This window comes from Pristiophorus japonicus, chromosome 10 (assembly GCF_044704955.1).
Source record: "Pristiophorus japonicus isolate sPriJap1 chromosome 10, sPriJap1.hap1, whole genome shotgun sequence".
In the NCBI taxonomy this organism is placed as follows: domain Eukaryota; kingdom Metazoa; phylum Chordata; class Chondrichthyes; family Pristiophoridae; genus Pristiophorus; species Pristiophorus japonicus.
The window spans coordinates 31,629,651-31,653,192 of record NC_091986.1 but is presented as its reverse complement, the minus strand read 5'-3'; the positions used below and the strand labels follow the sequence as shown (position 1 = coordinate 31,653,192).

Below are 23,542 nucleotides of genomic sequence, written 5' to 3'. Positions count from 1 at the left end.
CCACACAGACTAGAAAGGTCGCAGGTACAATCTACATTTGTGTGGAATTAGTTGATTCAAGTATGGGGAAGCATCATGTGGTACGATGACTGGGCTAGAAAGGGAAAAATAAACGAGCAGGATTCTTGTTCTTGATTACTACTGGAAAATCAGATATGTGAATATCAGAGGAGGATGGTTCAGATAGGCCTGATGTCACCTTGGCTAAACAATCTGCCAATTTTTATTATCTCAGTTGTGACTGCTTGAATAAAGTGCTGGAGGGTGACTGGTCCAGGTGATCTTGTACCCTGCTTTGTGCTGTGGCAGTATGGTTGCCCATGTGGTTCAACCGAGGCATGATTATTGTTTATTGAAACCTTTCCCAATATCATCCTGTGATGATTCAAAGTGTAGTCAGAATTTGAAAAATGTGGCTTGGTGTCAAATTTATCCGTTTTGTCTTATATCACTACTGTGAAGCGCCTTGGGACGTTTTGCTACGTCAAAGGCGCTATATAAATAAGTTGTTGTTGTTGATAGCCTCTACCTTTTTCAATGGATTGTTTTGCTCTCTTTGAAGCTAAATAAACATGACGGAGAAAGGAATGGAAGGTTATGCTGATGGGGGTGATGGGGTTAGGTGAAGAGGGGTGGGAGGAGGTCGTGTGGAGCAAAAACATTGGCGTGGTGGACCAGTTGGGCCAAATGGCCTGTTTCTGTGCTGTACATTCTATGTAATTCTATGCAAGGGACAAAGAAAGTGATGTTTGCTTAGAGGCACAGGGCAAGGCTAGAATACTTAGAGTATTTTGTATTGGTGTTTAATTAGGAAGAGGATGCTGGCAAAATAGCAGTAGAAGCAGAGATGGTAGAGGTAATGGATGGGGCGAAAATTGATAGGCAAGATGTACTGGAAAGGCTGGATATGCTTAAAATGAATAATTGCCTGGTCCAGATGGCTTGCATCCCAGGTTGCTAAGGAAAGTGGGGGTGGAAATAGCGGAAGGGCTTGCCATAATCTTCCAATTTTCCCTAGATGCAGGGGAGGTGCCAGAGGATTGGAAAGTGGCAAATGTGGCACCCTTGTTCAAGAAAGGGTGCAAGGACAAGCCTAGTAACTATAGGCCAGTCAGTTTATCAGTGGTGGGTAAAATTTTAAGAACAATAATCAGGGAAAAAATGAACAGGTTTAGAAACATAAAATTCTGACGGGATTGGACAGGTTAGAGGCAGGAAGAATGTTCCCAATACTGGGGAAGTCCAGAACTAGGGGACACAGTCTAAGGATAAGGGGTAAGCCATTTAGGACCAAGGTGAGGAGAAACGTCTTCACTCAGAGTTGTTAACCTGTGGAATTCCCTACCATGGAGTTGTTGTTGATGCCAGTTCGTTAGATATATTCAAGAGGGAGTTAGATATGGCCCTTATGGCTAAAGGGATCAAGGGGTATGGAGAGAAAGCAGGAAAGGGGTACTGAGGTGAATGATCAGCCAGGATCTTATTGAATGGTGGTGCAGGCTCGAAGAGCCGAATGGCCTACTCCTGCACCTATTTTCTAGGTTTCTATTTCTATTAAGGAGAGCCAGCATGGATTTGTAAAAGGCAGATCGTGTTTGACTAATCTAATTAAACGTTTTGATGAAATAACAGAGAAGGTTGATGAAGGGAATTCAGTGGATGTTGTCTATATGGATTTTAAGAAAGCATTTGACAAAGTACCACATAAAAGGCTGGTTAACAGAATGGAGGCTCATGGAATAGGAAGGACAGTGTCAGCTTGGATAAGAAATTGGCTTAAGGGCAGAAAACAGCGAGCCATGGTAAATGGTTATTTTTCCTACGGGAGGATAGTAGACATTGATGTTCCCCAAGGGTCAGTGCTCGGACCACTGCATGCATACATACATAACTTGGATATTGGAACAGAGTAAAATTTCAAAATTTGCTGATGACACCAAACTTGAAGGTGTGGCAAACACAGAGGAGGATACCAATCGATTGCAACAGGACACAGATAAACTGGCAGAATGGGTAGACAAGTGGCAGATGGAATTTAATAGAGAGGTGTGAGGTGATGCATTTTGGCAGAAGGGATAGGGAGAGGCAATATAGACTTAACAGCACAGTTCTAAAGAGTGCAGGGACAGAGAGTCCTGTGGGTTCAATGTAATAGATCTTTGAAGGTGGCAAGACATTTGAGTAGTTAGCAAAACATATGGGACCTTGGGCTTCATAAAGGAGAGGTATTGAATACAAAATAGGGAAGTTATGCTGAACCTTTATAAAGCTCTGGTTAGGCCGCAACTAAAGTATTGAATCCAGTTCTGATCACCACACTTTAGGAAGGATGGGAAGGTCCTTGAGGGTGCAGAAGAGGTTTATCAGAATGGTTCCAGGGACGAGGGATTTTAGCTATAAGGTAGGTTCGAGAAGCTGGGGCTGATCTCCTTGGACCAAAGGAGATTGAGGGGAGATTTGATAGAGATGTATAAGATTGACAGGTTGGGATTAGAAAAAAATTCCCATTAGCTGACAATACAAGGACTAGAGGACACAGATTGAAGGTTTTGGGCAAAAGATACCGGGGGGGGTGGGGGTGGGGGGGAGGGGGAGGGAATGTGAAGAAGAACATTTTTATGTAGCGAGTGGTAATGATCTGGAAGTCACTGCCAACAAGGGTGGTGGAAGCAGATACAATCAAGGATTTCAAAAGGAAATCAGATAGGCACTGGAGGGAAATAAACTTGCAGGACTGCAGTGGGGGAAATAGGACTGACTGGATTGCTCTACAGCAAGGACTTGATGGGCCGAATGGCCTCCTTCTGTGCCATAATGACTATGAACATGCTTTCATGAGAAAATTGAAGCAATTAAGGTAAACAAAAATCGAGACATTGGGGGCATTCTATCCTAACACAAATGGATCGGATCTGATGCAATGGTGGTCACTGGAGAGGAATATTGGGTGGGGTGTAAAACCAGCGTTCCGCTCAATCCCGTGGTTAGGTTAATATTACTCCAGTTGAGAGCCCTATACAGCCTGTGCCTCACTGGTGACCATCGATGACCCAAAATGCAGTGCCCATAGCGCCTGGTTTGCCCTAAAGGCCACCATAACCAGTGCCTGTGGAGAGATGCTCGGTCACTCAACCAGGAAACACCAGGGTTGGTTTGACAAGAACGACTAGGAGATCCAGGAGCTAATAAACCGCAAGCGCAGTGCTTGTCTGAACTTAAAGCAGCAACCCAATTCTGGAGCAGCAAAGCAGCTCTACAGATGGCTGAAGGCCAAAGGCCAAAGTTCAACAAAAAGCTGCGACCTAAAGAATAGCTGGTGGGTGGAGAAAGCATAGGAGATCCATCAGCTGGCTGACAGCCATAACTGCGGTGAAGAATCCTCGCATGTCAAGTCCACCTACGGCCCAAGGCCCCACCCCACCCCACTACTGGCCAAGAACGGGGTGGGTGGCACACATCAAGGACACCGAGGCAGTCAGGGCCCGCTGGAAGTAGCATTTCCAAAATCTCCTTAAATCGAGACTCTGTCTGTGACACGAGTGTCCGACTTCATCCCGCAGCATGCTGCCCGCCACAATCTCAGCAAAACCCCAGCCCTGCACGAGGTAGAAAAGGCCATCAGCTCAAGAACGAGGCATCAGGAGCAGATGGAATCCCTGCCGAGGCATTAAAGTATGGCGGAGAAGCACTATTGGCTTGAATGCATGACCTCCTCTCTCTTATTTGGAAGGAGGAGAGCATGCTGGGAGATCTCAGAGATGCCGTAATCAGGACCATCTTCAAAAAAAGGGTCCGACTGCAGCAATTAGAGGAATTTCCCTGTCAGCCACTGAGAAAATCATCGCTGGAATTCTCCTCAACTGTCTTCTCCCTGCGGCTGCAGAACTCCTCCCAGAGTCACAACAGACATGACCTTCACAATGCGACAACTACAAAAGGAATGCAGGAAACAGCACCAACCTTTGCACATGGCCTTCAACACAGTCAACCGTGATGGATGATGGCGCGTCCTCCTCAGTTTTGGCTGCCCCGAAAAGTTTGTCACCATCCTCCGCCTACTCCACGACGACATGCAAGCTGTGACCCTGACCAACGGATCCACCACAGACCCAATCCACATCTGGACTGTGGTCAAGCAGGGCTGCATCATCGTGCCAATGCTCTTCTCCATCTTCCTCGCTACAATGCCCCATCTCACACTCAGCAAGCTCCCCGCTGTAGTGGAACTAAACTTAGAGCCAATGGGAACCTGTTCAACCTTAGTCACCTCCAGGCTAGATACAAGGTCATCCTGTCATGTATTTAACTGTCAATGTAACCCATGTATAAACTGACCGAAGTTGTACACCGTGAGAACATTGACCACTAGGTGGTGAACTTGTGGGAGACACTCCTAACCTGGACTTTCAGGTATAAAAGGGGAAGCTCCACCCACCTTCATTACTTCAGTGCTGGAATAAAGGATACTGGTCACAGAGTGACCTTCTCTCAAGTATGGGCCTCGTGTGCATTTATACTGTATAGTAAGAACATATTACATCCCATTCTCAGTCACTGAACTACAGTACGCGGACAAAACTTGCGTCTGTGCACATTCAGAGGCCGAACTCCAAGCCATCATCAACATAGTCACTGAGGCGTACGAAAGCATGGGCCTTACACTAAACATCCGTAAGACAAAGGTCTTCCACCAACCTGACCCTGCCTCACAGCACTGCCCCCGGTCATCAAAATCCATGGCACGGCCTTGGACAACGTGGACCACACTCCATACCTCAGGAGCCTACTATCAGCAAGGGCAGACATAGACGACGAAGTCCAACACTGCCTCCAGTGCGCCAGCACAGCCTTCGGTCGCCTGAGGTAGAGAGTGTTTGAAGATCTGGACCTCAAATCTGGCACCAAGCTTATGGTCTACAGGGTAGTAGGATATCCGCCCTCCTATATGGCGCAGAGATCATATACAGTCGACATCTCAAAAGTGCTGGAGAAGTACCACCAGCGCTGCCTCCGCAAGATCCTGAAAATCCACTGGGAGGATAGATGCACCAACGTCAGTGTTTTCGATCAGGCCAACATCCCCAGCATCGAAGCACTGACCACACTCAGCCAGCTCTATTGGGCGGGCCACATCATCTGCATTACCAACACGAGACTCCAAAAGCAAGCGCTTTACTTCGATCTTATAGATGGCAAGCGAACCCCAGGTGGGCAGAGGAAACTTTTCAAGGACATCCTCAAAGCCTCCTTGATAAAGTGCAACATCCCCACCGGCATCTGGGAATCCCTGACCCAAGACCACCCCAAGTGGAGGAAGAGCATCCGGGAGGGCGCTGAGCACCTAGAGTCTTGTCACTGAGAGCATGCAGAAATCAAACGCAGACAGCAAAAGGTGTGTGTGGAAAAACAGACTTTCCTTCAACCACTGTCTGTCTGTCCCACCTGTGACAGAGACTGTAATTACCGTATTAGACTGTTCAGTCACCTGAGAACTGAGAGTGGAAGCAAGTCTTCCGATTTCAAGGGACTGCTCTGACTCCCCCCATTCTTTTGCAAGTTGGCACTTGAGCAGGGATCATCAGTTGATGTTCATTAAAAAAAAAAACTCAAAAAGTTATAATAACCTGGAGTACAGAATTCAACTTTCCATAACTGAAATGATTTTTCCACATGTCTAATTCAACACAAAAACAAAACAGAACGTGAACCTACTCTTCCCTTCACTCAGACATGTCGTTTCCTTTCATGATTAACCAAGTGCTTTTTCGATCAACAAAATCTCCTGTTTTATGTTCATGCATTTATTAAGAAATGTTTAGCTTCCTGGCCATGTTCTCAGCTATATTTATTGTAGGTTTGGGAATTAATAACATTTGTTCTAATTAAGTAATTAAAGCAAAGCCAACAGATTTAATTTGAATGTAAAAAAAACTCCTGCAGTGTAAATAATTGTTATTCCTATATGTCAGATACTTGCTTTGATGGGATTACACTTCATGGGTATTGCAAAATAATAGGTGCGTTGCAATAAAATTTGAAAAGAAAACTTGTGCTTTTAATGCACGTCTTCTTGTAAAGATTCAAAAGATAGACAATTCCCCTTTCTTTGCTCAATTAATTCCATTCAGAATTAGAGGTTTAAAAAACCACTTAAATGGAAACTAAAAACCATGCATAAAAGTGCCAATGTTGTATGCAACATAAATTGGAGGGTTAGTGCATACATATGGATTTGATGGAAAACGCGTGTCAGTATTTTTACTATTAGACCATATAGTAAGTCAGACACTGGAGCCCTTTTAGATACATTACATGAATTGCTTTCTAAAGCGAGACTTTAAGCTTCTCTGTGGTGAAATGCTGCACATGAGGTGGTTCCAAACACTACAGCTTTTGGTTTGATTTGTTTCGTGCAGAGTGAGCCAGAGGAACAATAGCAACACTACGGTTGGAGTCATCTGTGGACCTAGGAGGCAAAAGATAATCAAACCAAGTCTCTGATTCTTATCCGCTGAACTCTGATGGATATTGGATTTTGAATGAGGACAGAATTAGACACTATTGCAACGCTTCCCATAGTTGACTCGCCTGACATTCTCTAGACTCACAGATGAGGGTTAGACACTGAGGAGTTAATGGAGAACTATTATTGTCTGGGCAACCATACCATGCATGATGCAATGCAATGAGTAGAGGTAGGGAGAGATGCCCTTTTTTCCAGGGGGGGGCGGGGGTGGGGCAGGGCACACCTCCAACCTTTTACAGTTTATTCTCCCTTTCTTGGATCCCTGCCCATCTTGTGCCAATCCTGACCAATATAGCACCATATGACCAACTTACAGATCTCCACCAATACTGTATTGCTAGACATATGGAAGATTGCCCAGACTTCCTCTCTTCAGATTTCCCTGGGAACCGTGCCCAGCTCCCAAATCACTGGCATCTCATGGAGCACAGAACTGAAGCACGTGATGCAAGAAAAGGTACAAATATTTGACCTACATATGACACCATGCATTAGGACTCTTAACAATTGCACTACAGTTGTCCTTTTAATTACATCTCAAATCAAAAACCTCAATATTTATACTGAATACTGATCCATGTGTAGGAGCAAAACAGTTTTAAAATTGGATTTAAGGCAATCAAAAGAATACAACATTTATGGATACCATTCAAAATAAACATCTTGGCATGTTTGTATGTGAGTCTGCCTGTGTTTGTATATTTTTTCTAAGGCAATTTGTGTTCATGTTTACAACTAATTGACATGGTGTTACAAATATTACTGGTTGGACCATAACCAAGAGTCACCACATACTGTATCTATTATTGATAGAGCCTGTAAAATGACTTTTAGAAGGCATTCTACAGGTTAAGCCTGTGGCGATACAGCTCTTCAGACTTTCATTGCTGTGATTATTCTCAACATATCGGTAAGCCGCTGCATGTTAAACACAGGCAATGTACCGATTTTGTTTTGAAATAGTTTTGGTGCAAGAGGCGAGACAATATAAGCAGCTGGGACCCTGTCCCTGTAATGTTACTGCTATGGAGCTATACCTGTGCAGGCGTCCATCATCTGTTCCCTCACTGCAGTCGGTGGCCAGCAGCTCCTTCTTCACCTCTTCCAACGCCGCCTTGCTCTCCCTGGTAAACTCCAACCTGGGCACCTCTTCCAGCGCCTCCACATAAAAGACGGTGCGTGGCTGCGACTGGCACTCCAAGGTGCCACCTCGGCTGTGCCCCGGGAGCAGGATGCCATTGACGGCGCTGCTCTTCTTCCAGAAGCTGCCCCTGTCGTGGTTGTGGTTCTTCAGCCTGTTCTGGCTGGTGCCCCAGTGCTCGAAGCTGTCTTGCTGGGGGCAGCCCCCGACGCCGGCCGAGCTGGCCGATGGGTGGTTGAAGAGTTTCCAACGGAGCCGCAGGATGTGCTTGACGTCGAATTCTTTCCTCCCGGAGCCTGACATCTTTAACGGGTTTGTCTGTCTGAAGTCGTGTGGCTCCGAGGTGGACCGTGTGTCAAGAGGAGTTGGCCAACAAAAGGTGCGAGCAGGCTCCAAGTGTGCAAGACCCAGTTGCTCAGGAGCTGAGAATGAGGCGGCTTCACTTCACTCACTCACTCTCCCAACTGCTGGAGCCACACTCAAAGCAAATGACGAGGTTACCTTGTGAACAACAATTAGCTTTACTACAGGATTGCAGCCTGCCAGCACAGCTACAGCAGGTGGCTTGACACCCAGAGATGTGCGGGGAGACGTGGATGAACAGAGACACCTATAAGCTTCCCTGCACCTCCTCCATCTGTCTCAAGGGAATTCCTTACAGTTCCAGAGCCAGCAAGTAGCCTTGACAGGTACTGAAAACAATCTACTGATATATGTACGCACACACACACATAGGACTGCGCTGTCATAGATCTCAGAAACAATTTTTTCCTCTTCTCTTCCTGCCTCCCCCTCTTGAGAGTGACGCAGATGTGTTCTGAAGCCTTCAATGAGTCTGGAGAGGTTTTCTGTCTCTTTTTATTTTCCAGCTTTAATAGTTCCCCCTGTGTTGATTCGTCACCTCGCCAGTCACAAAACAGTTGAATGCCAGGAGCAGGAGCGCTTGCAAGGAATCGACGCAGCCAAACAAATAACCCTACACTGAAGATCCACCGAGTCCATTAAGCCACTTACTGATCGCAGGAGGTTACAGGTTAGTCACAATTCGTAAGAAGAGTGTCATTTGCCAGGCTAGGTGCACATTGAGCTGTTAAAGCGAGGTGTTACTAGTTCACTTGCTTCTGCGTGTGCAAAGAAAGGATCACGCAGCAGTCTTTAAGTGCCCCTGTCTTTAGTATTAATGGACCCAGTCACAGTTAAAACCACGAGGAAAGTCTGTTGCGGTGCAACAATCCTTTGAATTGCCAGCTTCAAAGAAAAGCTGTTTCTGCAGAAGGCTGCACGGATCTCTGTCAGTAAAATACTCCATTTCCTGCTGACCAAAATTTAGTAATACGACTGACCGAGCAGATCCTATGATTTTGCACCAGCTTACAATTCGCAGATCATATAAAATGCATAAAAGCTGCAGGCAGTATAATTATATTCAGTGCAAGAAAAATCAAATGGCTTGTTAACTAGAGTGTGGGGGAAGGGGGAAAGAGAATCACCTGTTAGGCTCTGTCATAAAGGTCATCCGCTCTCGAAATGCACAGCTCATTTATTTTGCTAGTCCCTAGCTAGAGTGAGACATCAGAACTGTCAGGAGAAACCTTAATACGTTATAAGTAAAAGAGAGCATGGGAGAAGTTCACTGCTCTGCTGGAATATCACAGCTCCCTATCCTGACAGTCTGGAGTATTAAAATAACTCCCAGAGGATGAGAGGGTCAAACACATTTAAAAGGACTTCCATCACTAGTCAGCAAGTCTATTGCTGAGATAATGAATCTATTTATCAGCTTGCATTATACGCTGTGTTACGTCTCAGAACAACTTATTTTTTTTTTAAAGAGCCAGCGTGCAATGCCATTTCACAATTGCTTTTGCACATTTTCAATATTTACTTTCCGTCACAGCTGGGTTTGAAATCATTTGTGCCTGAAAGTTTTTTTGGCGGTTTAATTTGATGGTGTAAATACAATTGCATGGGAAGGGGAGAGCGAGGTTGTTTTCATCCCCGGCTCTTGGAACAGGTATTTTTGCCTTTGCTCTTTTCCAGTATTGTGTGCATGTTCAGCAGCTTTCTTTATTTAGTAAATATCGGTTAAATCAGCACTGCTGGGGTTCATACAATTTCCAGCCAAGCGTGAGCACTTCTGCCACATTCTGTGTTTCCCACATGTGTTTGCACCGAGGCCAGCATTTTAAAGAGCAGGATATTAAAAGGAACCAACATGGATGATTTTTGTTGTCATTCGGAATTTTAACTGACAAATATTTCATGCAACAGGGAACTGTTCCGACCATTCTGAGACAGCTGTGGCTCAGTGGGTAGTACTCTTGCCTGAGTCAGAAGGTTGTGGGTTCAAATCTCACTCCAGGGACTTGAGCACAAAAATATCTAGGCTGACACTTGAGTGCAGTGAACACTGCACTGTTGGAAGTGCCATCTTTCAACCAGAGTCATTAAACCGAGGCCCTGTCTGATCTCTCAAGTGTACGTAAAAGATCCCATGGCACTATTTCAAAGAAGAGCAGGGGAATTATCCCTGGTGCCCTGGCCAATATGTATCCCTCAATCAACATGACAAAAAACAGATTATCTGGTCATTATCACATTGCTGTTTGTGGGATCTTGCTTGTACTCAAATTGCCTGCCACGTTTCCGACATTATAGTACGAGTGTCGTCACTGCAGTAAAGAGCTTCGAGATGTCCGGTGGTCAAGATAGGCACTATATAAATGCAAGCCTTTTTTTCTTAACATGCTTCGGTTTGCTGTCCTGTGCTGTCGAAATGTCATCGTACTTGTAAAGTGATATAAGTCCACCATCATAATTATCCCTGATCCACCAGAGCTCCTTGCCAGGAATTAGGGGCCTCTCGATTTGCTCAATGTTTAAAATGAATAATATTGCAAATAATGGAAAATCTTTGAATGCTGCTGATTGAAGCTCTGGCAACAATGGCCCTGAAATTCCAGCCTCCCGGGTCTGTACGGAGTCTCTATGGACCTGGGAAGGCATCAGAAAAGTCGGTTTTCAGTGCACAATGCGCATACGCTGAAAACTGGCTTTTCCGATCTGACAGATCTTGACAGATCGCACGCATATCGGGAGTGAGGACATTTGCATGAGCAAGATTGTGGTATTTACCCATATCTTGCCCAGCAAATGTCCTCAAAATTCTTGTACCTGATAAAAGCAGGCACATAGGCTACTTTTACAGGCATAAGAGTTTAAAAACATAGAAAAATATAATTAAATTAAATACACATTTTTTCTCCCTAAATTGACCTGACTTTTTAATCTGGTTTTTACCTCTCCCAGGATATCACATGGCTCCGGTTGGGGTGGAGTGTAGAATGTTTCAGTGTAAGGGATGTCGCAGTTGTGTGAGGTGGACTGGTTGGGCTGGGTGCTCTTTGCCTTTCCGTCATTGTTCATAGGTTTATATGTAACCTTCAGGGCTGCTGACCGAGGGCCGTGAGGCTCTTTGTCGGCCGGCGCGGACAAAATGGCCTCCTTCTGCGCTGTAAATTTCTGTTTCTATATTATTTAAAAAAAACCCTGCCCACTACATTACATTTATTTTTAACCATAATTTTAAAATGTTTAACTCAAAAACACTCATTAACTTTAATTTCAATTAATTTTAATTAGGTGAGGTGTGTTTACTTATGTGTTTGGTATTAATGAGAAAAAAAACTGATGAGAACTCGTAGATACGGAGTTCTCATTGCTATTAATGAGAAAGCTGTGGAATACTGTACCTGATTGGCTGAGCACCTTCTGCATGGAAACCTGGAGGACGGGAGCGCGCTTCGCAGAGCGGGAAGAGAAGGCCTCCCCACCAGAATCACAGGCTCCTCCCGGACCGCCAGATAAATTCGTAGAAATGTTTCAGGTCGGAATTGCCTCCGTCCGCAATTTCAGTCCCAATGACTTTAGGAAAAAAGTGGGGTGAATTACAGCAAGCACCGGTCATGGTTCGATTGTTAATCTGGCTACTGTGGTTTCTTTGGGGATGGTGGGGTGTCATTATTTTTTGTTACAACAGCAAAACAGGTTCATTGATGCCAAGGAGGAAATGTAACAAAAATAAATTGGAATTGTGAGAGGATTTAGCATGAAGCAAATTGCCTTACAATAGAATGGGTTTTCCAATGTCAAGGAATTAATGTACTAAGTGGAAATGAAGGCCGGTTTTGAAGAATTCAGTCTGGGCAGTAGGGATGTCACAGGATATCATTTGAAAATGCAACTTACAAAGTCTCTAGTCTACACCAATGCTTCGAGGACAGCTATAGCTGATACGTAAAATCAAATGGAATAAATTTCTGTCCATTCCAAGATTATTATTATTATTAATGTAAAACATTGTAGATTTTTCTAGTTTTACTTTAAAATATTTATCACAGAAATTGATATATCCTCACCAAAATGCATTTTTGTCCAGAAATGATGTGACTGACAAGCTATGTAATTATTGGAAGTGAAAGTGTTTTTACATGGGATTTGCCCCGATTTGTTTTAAAGTCACATTTTACACCAAAGCTAAGAATTTATATTTGCACTTCAATTTCTTTTATCAGTCAGTGCTGCCATTTTAACATTCTACTTAATAAATACTGCAGCTTCCAGCACTGAGGGAACCATTTTTTAATAAAGAGGAATGGAAAAAAACAGGACCGGTATGGTCTGGTGTCATTAATGCTCTTTAAATTTGGAACGTTTTCATTGCAAAAGCTCATTTCAGTCCTCTTGTTCCACCATACGGTGTAGGATTAAGTGAGAACAGGTGGTAGGGCAATTGGTGGTGCAGCACCAGCTGTACCTTCACTCGCAAACATTTCCTGGCTGGTTTACATATTTATTCAATGTTTGTTTCCAGTTGTTTTATCAGGCACATCTTAAAAAAGCCACAGATGGCTCCCTGCTAGTTCAGCTGGTTGGAGCAGACTGCAAAGGTCCCAGGTTTGATTCCTGGTTTGTTCAGTCAGTTGATCTCAGATAGGGCAGCAGTTGGCAAGGTATAATTGCTCTCAGCTCTACTGGGTGAGGGAGGAGAAAAATCAGCTGGAGTTTTCAATCCTTATTACAAATAGATAGTTACATATGCGCATAAATAGATGCATTTGCGCATATGCACATATAGATGCACCATCATCATGGGCAACCCCTCGGAGTCGAGGATGACTTGCTTCACACTATAAATATGAGTTCTCTGGTGACTGATGAGTCCAATCCAGGACCTACAGTCTCTGTCACAGGTGGAGCAGACGGTGGTTGAAGGACCGAGTGGGTGGGAGGCCTGGGTTGCCATGAGCTCCTTCCACTGTCTGTGCTTGGTTTAAGTTTGCTCTCGACGAAGAGACTCGAGGGCTGTTCAGCGGTTTCCCGGATATGTTTCCCCCACTTGGAGCAGTCTTGGGCCAGGTGTCGGTGGTGATGTTACATTTTTTCAGAGTCTTTGAGAGTGTCCTTGAAGCATTTTCTCTGCCCACCTGAGGCTCGCTTGCCGTGTCGGAGCTCCGAGTAGAGCGTTTGCTTTGGGAGTCTCGTATCGGGCATGCGGACGATGTGACCCATCCAGCGGAGCTGACCAAAGCACTGACCATGCTCGATGCTGGGGATGTTGGCCTGAGCAAGAACGCTGACATTGGTGTGCCTATCCTGCTAATGAATTTGCAGGATTTTGCAGAGGCAACGTTGGTGGTACTTTTCCAGTGCTTTGAGGTGCCTACTATACATAATCCATGTCTCTGAAGCATATACAAGGGCGGGTATCACGACTGCTCTGTAGGGGATGCACATACGCACACGATGCATGTGTTTTGATGGGATTAGATTGCTAATTTCAAACCATAGTTTGGATTATGCCAGATTCACGACAAAACTATTGAACAGTGCAGCAGCAGTGGAAAACCCAATATTGCAGAAGAAGAATAGTAGCTGATTCTAAAATATGGTCTGTAGTTGACATCAATAAATTGCTACTGATACCATTTCCAGGCAAGATGTTGGCAGAAACAGCTAAACCCATGAGCCAAGGCATTGCCAAATTCATTTTGGGACAATTTGTTCATTCTCATCTTTCTTGGGGTGCTAGATATGACCCTTTTTGATGAATTGCTGATTTTCACCACAAAAGGAATGGAATTAACTTCAAGACCTAGCTACTTTTCATTTTGCACCAAGAGTGATCGAAGCAATGTCACGTCCTCCTTGACTCACCTCAATTAGCCAAAATCTATCTGAAGCTTGTTCTCAGAAGAAAGTGTCTGCTGAGTTGAAAGGGTGAAGAGGGTTATGCCCACTTATGGCTGTATAAAATCTACATTTTGAATATATTTTATGATTAAGACTTGGCCTGAAGAATGATTCACACGGCACAATTTTTCAGCTGTCAGTAAAGCTTTTATTTGGGATATTAGTATAGATTATTTTATTGTACACTATTTCTTTACTCACTATTTTAATCGCAACATTAACCTATTTAAAAAGGAACAGTTACAATAGCAGACAAAGAAAAGTCAATGAACACATTAAATGTTGACAAGCTAATATCGCAAACAGTAATTCCTGGGACAGAGTTAATATTTTTTTGTGGACATGAAATAAATAGTGTTATTGATCTGGGAGAGATGTCATTCTAAGCTATGATTCTTTAAGGTGCCTAGAGCTTTGTAAGAATACTGCCAAAAAATACAAAAAATTGCAGAAATAAAATCTGAAAATACAGGAAACACACAGTGAGCCAGTCAACATGCGAAAAAGTAGCACAGGCTAAAAGTGCAGGGAAAACCCCTTCGTCCAGCTAAAATGTTAAGAGTTTTTTTTCTTCTTATAAATGCTGATTGACCTGCTTTGTGCTGCCAGAAGATTCTTTTTATATTTCAGATTTCCAGCTTTCATGTATTTCTCCATTTAAAAAAAAAAGTCACATCGTATCAGGAAGCTAGCCACAGATTGGAGAAATTTGCTCATACATTCTGAATAGTCTTAATTTTGCATTTTAATATAGTTAGTTATGAGTTTGACGAGCAAACTTCAGAATAAGGATAGATGATGTGATTTGGAATTGATTGGACAGATCTGTGACATTATACCGATACACCAATGCACAAATATGAACCATATGATTGACATACAAAGAAGATAGTGGAAACAGCCCATAAATAGCAATAGACTGGAGAACTACCCACTCCCATCCGACAATGTATTTTTTGTGTCAAGTATTCCAATACAGATTGGGTGTTTGGGGGAAAGCGAGGATGGATAAGGTGATGATTCCTATTTAGTGCATTATTTTGGTGTTCTTCTCTTTGCCCGAGTCTGTTTCATGGGTTTCTGTCTCCTCCATAGATCAGCCCTGTGTGGGGGTGTCCCTGGCTTTTCTCTGTTAGTTTCTGCATCTGTTCTCTTGTGCATTCATTGTTCCTCTATAAGTCACTGCCTTTGGTCTGTGAGTCACTCAGTCTGTACTCCGTTTAAAAACACTATAGACACAAGTGTCACGAAGGTCCTCTGCGCCAACCTGAGGGATGTGAAGGAATTGGGATGTGCACTGAACAAAAGCTGTTTAATTCATGCGAGAAGATTAGCTCCTGGTCCAACACACAAGGTGTTTACAATGTTCCTCTACATCCTAACATTAGAGCATCTATAATGTAGTCTAGTACTATTAGCATACAGTGATCATAGCTAAAACGCCTCGAGAAAAGCTTGGCTGCATGATTACCTCACCAATGCTGATATTCGGCTGCATTTGCTAAATTTGCATATTGTTTCATGTCTGTTATATCTTTTGATGTATATATGCAACATAAGAACATAAGAATTAGGAGCGGGAGTAGGCCATATGGCTCCTCGAGCCTACTCCGCCATTCAGTAAGAGCTGATCTTTGACTTCAACTCCACATTCCCGGCCGATCTCCATATCCCATGATTCCCCTAGAGTCCAAAAATCTAACAATCTCAGCTTTGAATATACTCAACGACTCAGCTTGCACAGCCTGTTGGGTAGAGAATTTCAAAAATTCACAACCCTCAGGTGAAGAAATTGCTCCTCAGGCTTAAATAGCTGAACCCTTATCTTGAGACTGCGCCCCCTAGTTCTTGACTACCATCTAGGGGAAACAACCTCTCAGCATCTACCCTGTCAGTACTCCTCAGAATCTTATATGTTTCAATGAGATCACCTAATTCTACTAAACTTCAGAGCATATAGGGCCAATCTACTCAATCGCTCCTCATAGGACAACCCTCTCATCCCAGGGATTAATCTAGTGAACCTTTGTTGCAACACCTCAAAAGCATGTATGTCCTTCCTCAGATAAGGAGACCAAAACTGTGCATAGTGCTCCAGGTGTGGTCTCACCAAAGCACTGCACACTTGTAGTAAGACTTCCTTACTCTTGTATTCCAAGCCCCTTGCAATAAAGGCCAACATGCTATTTGCTTTATTAATTGCTTGCTGTACCTGCATGCTAATTTTATTTCCTGTACAATGACTTTTAAATCTTCCTGAATTTAGGTGTCCAACCAACAACCTTGAAACAGAAAGGAAAGTTAAAGGGGAGTGCTTTCTATTTAATTATTTACATAAGGATGAAAAGTATATTGATGATGGCAAACCTCATCAAAAGTGAAATACTTCTGAATTTCTTGTCCAATAGAAGGGCTGCCAATTTAGGGTTCCTTCACTGCAGTAACATCGCAGATGTGGAGAAGGGCTATATTGGGGCAGCTCCATTCATTCAGTGAGTGCTGCCTTCTACTGAAGCCAAGTAGCCACTGCAGGACCATGACAGCACCTTCTTATCAATGAATCATCACTGCAGCTCTGGAAGAAAGGAGATCCAAAATGGCAAGCCTCCAGTGGACAAGAAATAAAGGGGTCGAAATTGCCCTGCACCCCATTTGGGGGCTGTAACTGAGTCTGGGTGGGACATCCTACGCCCGGCACGGCAGTCCCGTCTAGGTCACGCGCTCCACTTCCTATTGGGGTGGTTTCTGGGGTGCTGCACGGGTGGGATCGGCAGCGCTACACACGTAGCGCTGATGTGTTTCAATGCCCCTCCCCTTCTGTTAAAGGGGAGGGCCGCTGCGAATTCTGAAGGCCCTTTGAAGGCCTCCACTGGACCACCAGGGGCTGCGTGGTGCCGTGGCTGCAGCCCGGCACCCAAGCAAAGAGCCGGGCTGCACGATCGCGACCCAGACCATGCGACATCGATGGAGCACGGGCTGACCGGCCGAAGAAAAAGAATGGCAGCACCCGGCGCAGCGTAACTCCCCTTTAACGTCCACCCAGTGAGTGGAGGGTTGGCCCGGTTCACGACCCGTGAGGCTGGCATAGACATCGCCCATGTCATCCTCACTTGGTGTTGGGCAATTTCCGCCGCGGGGCAAAAATGAGTCGCCGTGCATGCCGATGATGTCATGATCTGAGGCGCAGTGGCTTGGGACGTTACTAGCGGGTATGGCGCTACTGTGTTCACACCTCCACCACCGCACAATTTTACGGGAGCGCCCACTCCCCATTGGGCAAAAACAGGCTCGCCTCCATCGGAGGCATTAACAGGAGGCGCAGAGACAGGGCCATTTTGCCCCCAAGGCATTTTATGTACTGGTAATATACATATTTGTACGTACTTTACCTGGGCTTTCCTTTACTTTTAAGTTTGATAAATATATTTAGTACCAGTAAAGCCTTGTTTTATTTGCTCTTGACCGATATAGCCTCATCTCTTTGATGGGACATATTCTGATATCATGTACACCGAATTGCCTCTTGCACTGGGGACAGAGAAGGCCACAAATAAATAATTCACACAAAGATTCAACCAAGGTCTATTAAAAAATGGAAAGACTGATTAATCAGGTTATTTAATTTAATCTACAAGATGATCACAAAATTAGAGGGCTTATGCACTCTGTTAGTAAGCCTCTAATAAGATGAAGGATTAGAAGAAGGTTTTTCCTTTCACTGACTGGTAGCTATGTGGAATAAACTCTGAGCAACTGTAGTTAATCATATGTTGCTTGTACCTCCATTTAATAAATAGCTGGATAAAAAAGCAAATCCGGTTTAGAAAAGGTTTGGAGATTATGTAGGTAAGGTTAGACATAATGCAATTAAGTATGGGACATAATACCTCCTATGCTGCTGGGATCATGGAAATGTCCTCTGTGGAATTAAACAAGTCAAGGCTGACTATGCAGGTTGAAATGTTAGGCTGACAGCCTGCAGTTCAGTAGAATACCTTCAGGGAGCAAGGAGAAATTTCACAGAGCTTTACCTTGGAGGTTTACCTTTCATTATTCATCTCCCTCAGGGTAGTAAATAGGTCAGACATAGAAACATAGAAAATAGCAGTTGCAGGCCATTCGAACTGCACCACCATTCAATATGATTCAACACCATATTCCTGCTTTTTCCCCATACCCCTTGATGCCTTTTGTGTCTAGAAATCTATCTATCTATCTATCTATCTATCTCCCTCTTAAATCTATTCAGTGACTTGGTCTCTACAGCCTTCTGTGGTAGAGAATTCCACAGGTTCACCGCAGTGAAAAGTTTCTCCTCATCTCGGCAGTCTCTGAGTAAATATGCATATTACCAGTACTTAAAATTTTTGATATTTTGGCATTCTGGAAGAAAAAAGACTCAAAATGGCAGAGGTGCTGTGGTGACTGACACCATTGTTGGGAAGGAGCTGACTTGGTCCTGCAGTGGATGTCAGGCTTCAGTATGGGTGGTACTCATGGTTGGAAGGAATTGGGCAGATGGTTTAAAAGACATTTTTACAAATAACACATGATAAGCCAGAAACCTGGTAAAAACTAAGACAGCTCTGAACAAACCTGACAGTGCCAAAACATCACTGAATATGTGCCTGCCACATATACTTACACTGAAATGACAGTGGGTTATGGATTTATCATACTATAGATTTAACCAGCATTCTATCACTTGCATAGTGGAATTCTGTGGCAAAAATTGCAAGGATTTTCTCTCTTGCACCACGATCGTGGATACGGGTGCTCTTTGTTGTTCAATTTGATGCTGTTGAGTTGTCCTACCATTCTCACAAAAAGATATTGGGGTTGATATTAAATTTACCCATCCAGTGGAAAGCGGGTAGTAAAAAAAAAAGCAAGCAGGTTGGTTGTCTTCTTGGATCCGCAATATTTCCGACAGTTTGTGATGTTAACTTGCAGGATTTTGCAGGCAGATGAGGTGCCCACCTAAAGCAGGCAGGAGCCTCATGTATTTATGCAAATTGGGTCCTATAACATTAGGATCATACTTCAATTTTAACCAGGGCCTGAGCACGGAAAGCCATCATGGCTTCTTCACTAGGTGGAAACAGCTGGTTTGAAGACAGAAGAGGCTTCGTAGCAAGTCCTAAACTTGCTTTTGTGGGAGGAGGAGGAGCGGGTCTGCTCTTCTAGATCTCACAAGCAAAGTTGTGGCCTCCCCTGCCCCAGACTCCCTCAACTGTCTTAAAGCCAAAGGGGAGACCAACGGTTGCCTGATCTTCATCAGCCGGTATCCTGCTCTGTGCCCTCTTCACACTAATTCCAGGAGGAAAGTGGATCAACGGGAAAGCAACTGGTTGAAGCTTTTCCCCTTCCACCAAATTCACAGAAGCACTTCCCCTCTCTCCACCTCCAGTAGTGTAATAGCAATTGTAATGGGTATATTGTACATTATGCACAAGAATTATTTTCTAAGTGGGACCCCCAAGAAACAGTTTGATTTTGACATTTTACATTGTATATTTTTCAGCATTTGGGAGTAGACATTTACATACACATTTTATACAATACACACATTACTTCACTGGTGCAAAAACACACAATATCAAACAAGGTACCACAGGGTGTTTATCCAGTGACTCACCGTCAGACCAAGATGATTCCGGGTACAGGAGACCACCAGCAATCGAGCACCAGTAGCAATAGCAAAGGAGTCATCAGTCGAAGAGGAGGAGTGGGAGAGACAGGAAGATAATCGGCAACCAGGAGAAGTGGGAGTGACAGATGTGGAGCTGGGGAACCGGCAGCAGTAACAAGTGTTTTGTATTAACTAAAAACTTTTGTAACAGCTGATATTTAAGTCTCTCTGGTTGCTGCTCGAAATCTTGTTGTAATCTCCTCTGCTGCCCCTCCCACAGCTAATTCTGCCACTTTTGCACTAGAGGAGGAACTATGTTGGGTTGTGAACTAAAGACAGATGGTGACAGGAACTGATATCATATGAAAGTGACTTGGTTTCCAGCATTAGGTTCTAACAAGCTATATTGACACTTAGGAATGCCAACAATCAATAAAATAATATCTGGTCATTATCACTTTGCTGTTTGTGGAAGCTTGCTCTGTGCAAATTGGCTCTCTGGAGATGGAGCATGCGGTTATCACCAGTGGGCACCGGAGGGACTGGAGTGCATCATCACCCCCAGAAACCAAATTTTGATTTGATTTGTTAGGTTTTCTTAAATCTTTTTGGTTAGTTTGCAGATTCTAGTTGTTGTGCCCATTTAACAAGGGGACAATTGGTTAATTGGTATTATTTAAAATAGCGGTGCAAATTAGCCACCACTTTTTCAACATTACCATCTACAAGAAGATCTCGTTGTCACTGACTGCTCTTGTTGATAGGAGGCTCCCGAGATATGGGAAGTGGTCCATGTTGTCCAGGGCCACGCTGTGGATCTTGATGACTTGATGACTGGGGGGCAGTGCTGTGCGGCGAGGACAGGCTGGTGGAGGACTTTTGTCTCGCTGATGTTTCATACACCTCAGTAAATACGTCGACTATGTCCTGGAGTTCAGCCTCTGTGTGTGCGCAGATGCAGGCATCATCCGCGTACTGTAGCTCGACAACAGAGGTTGGGGTGGTCTTGGATCTGGCCTGGAGACGACGAACGTTGAACAGCTTCCCACTGGTTCTGTAGTTTACTTGTCCTTCTACAACTTAGAAAGACAAGGGCAGCAGGTGCCCTCCAAGTTACACACCATCCTGACTTGGAAATATATCGGCATTCCTTCATTGTCGCTGGGTCAAAATCCTGGAACTCCCTCCCTAACAGCACTGTGGGAGTACCTTCACCACAAGGACTGCAGCGGTTCAAGAAGGCGGCTCACCACAACCTTCTCAAGGGCAGTTAGGGATGGGCAATAAATGCTGGTCTTGCCAGCGACACCCACATCTCCGAACAAATTAAAAAAAAAATGACAACAGTGATTGCAAAAGATACTTCATTGGCTGTAAAGTGCTTTGGGATGTCCTGAGGCTGTCAAAGGTGCTATAGAAATAGAAGTTCTTTCTTTCTCTCCTCCCACAGGTCATAAACACTCTTCTTTGCCCCAAATTCCTTTTTCCATAGCATCCAACTCCTATCTACTACAGAATTGCTTCAGACTCCTGCAAGCTATGCGTAGGAATTCTGATCTTCCAAAACAATCTCAAGATTAGGAATTGTCAGTGTCAAGGAAGCTTATTAGAATCTAATGCAGGCACTTTCAAAGGCAATCATTTCCTGTCACCATCTGCTTCCTGCAGAGTTTGATCCCAGGCTTCTGAAGCTGCAGGTAGGATTGCGACTGATAAAATTGACCTGCAGCAACTCATAGGGGAATGTTTAAATTCCTGCTGATTTTCATTTACAAACTGGGACACAGATCCTGACCACTGATAATTAGGAATGCCAAAATCACTAAAGCAGATTGCACAGCAATTATCACATTGCTGTTTGTGGGACCTTGCTGTACACAAATTGGCCACCACATTTCCTATATTACAATAGTGACGCACTTCAAAAGTACTTCATTGGCTGTAAAGCACTTTGAGACATCCTGAGGTTGTGAAAGGTGCTACAGAAATGCAAGTCTTTCTTTATGTAAAACATGGGCAACTGACATGCATCAAAACACGGTTTACCTTCAATTGGAAAAAAGGTTTTGTAAAACAAAATAATTGCACATTTACTAATTGGATTGCTCTTTCAAAGAGCCAGCATAGTTGCGATGGGCCAAATGGCCTCCTTCAGGGCTAGATGATTCTCTGATTCTAACTTAACTCCCAGAACAAGCAGGATAAGTCGAGTTTCTGGATGTTGTGGTCCAGCAGTAATATGGCCACCACCATTGTTATCTCACACCACTTTCACTGCTTTACTCAGCTCCCTCTACCCTGATGTCTGTCACATGGTCCTCTTACTGTACCTATACCTCTCTATGTGATGGGACTGTCCTGAATTAAACTGTCTAGATAGTCCATGTCCATCCACTCCTCCCCTCCTCCTCCTCCTCCCTCCTTTATATGTCGGAGTGTCTCTAACTCGTGCTCCAGCTCAGTGGCTCTGAGCCAGACAATGTCTCTTAAGACATAGACATTTCCTATTGGCTTGGTCATCCGGGACAATTTCACTCTCCACAAATTCCCACATCCTACAGTCCCGACAAATTGCCTGTGCTGCCATTAGCCACTTTATATATAATTTTTTCAACATTTATTTATTTCTGGTGCTGTCTGATTATTCACCTTTAATACTAAATTATGAATAATAGGTGAATTTCATTTCATTTCTTGTGTATATCTTCTATTGGCCAGTTTAGTTTATTTAGCCTATTATGTTTATTGATGAAATCCCTTTATGTATTTAAGTATTTATAGTTGATAGCCCTTGCCTGTCATTGGTTAATTCCTCATTCTTCTGTTAATTAGCCCCTAAATCTAGTTAAATATTAAAGTGTCAATAAGTAATCGCAGACTTCGCTTTCATTCCTTGAGCTCAGTCGCCTCTGTCCCAGCTGCAATGCCTCTTTGTCTAACTCTCCCTACCATTTGTTTCAGTGTTGTCACCGCTCCGTTTCCCCTACGTTGCTTTAAATACTCTCTCCAGGTCGTCCCATGATGATCTGTGCCGTTAGTAGGTTATGTCGGTTTTTTTTGATGAGGAAACAATAAAAGGTGCCTGCCTTACCGACTAGCACTTCTAACACGTGGTGACAAGATATGGAAATTCCTGGCCTGTGATTCGGCAAACCTCACCGTATCCAAATGAGCAAATCCCTGTGTTCGGTGGGGGGGAAATCCCAGCATTCATCCAGTCTAAAATGCATCTATTATTATCTTTCCGTTTCACCTCAGAAGATCACAATTTCACAATGATCCAGATCAAAACATTTATGGTTAACTATTTATAAAATGATAGGTGCATTTAAGGCAAAGCTAGATAAGGACAAGAGGGAAAAAAGAATAAATGCTGTTGATAGGTTGAGATGAAGTGAGGTGTGTGTGGAGAATGGACCTGTAGGGTTGAATGGCCTGTTTCTGTGTTGTAAATACTATGGAATTCTTTGTAAAATGCCTTATTGCAGTCTAATTATTGTTGTCCTGGTGTATCAGTTGAAAGGCACTTTTTGAAAATGTGTTCTCTAAATGTATCCATGTGGTATGCTGAGATAGTTTATCAATGTCTGGATGAACATTATTCCCTCATGGAATCTCATGGTATTAATAGCAGAACCAGTGTGAATTATGAAAGCAGCCCACTCATGCCTGCTCTTCTTCGAAATAGTGCCACAGGATCTTTTACGTCCACTTGAGAGAGAAAACCGGGCCTCGGTTTAATGTCTCATCTGAAAGTGTCAGCTTAGATTTTTTTGTGCCATCTTGGACAATGGATCTGAGTTAAAGGTTTTGGACGGAAGGCTGCCTTTAGAGATTAGTGAGTTTATAATTTGTTTTTAAGGGCATTTAAGGACATTTTAAGAATGGGGCCTATTCTATCTGTGCCATATTTGATGACTGCTTATGATATCCAGGATAGTCATAGAAGAAGGTTTATTCGACAGCATTATCAGCGTAAGCTAAGAGGCTG

At 43.7% G+C, this 23,542-nt stretch overlaps 1 pseudogene; it reads left to right on the top strand.

The window, feature by feature from the left end:
- The first annotated feature begins 291 nt into the window (after positions 1-291).
- On the top strand, positions 292-424 carry LOC139275444 (U4 spliceosomal RNA; annotated as a pseudogene).
- Positions 425-23,542: the final 23,118 nt, after the last annotated feature.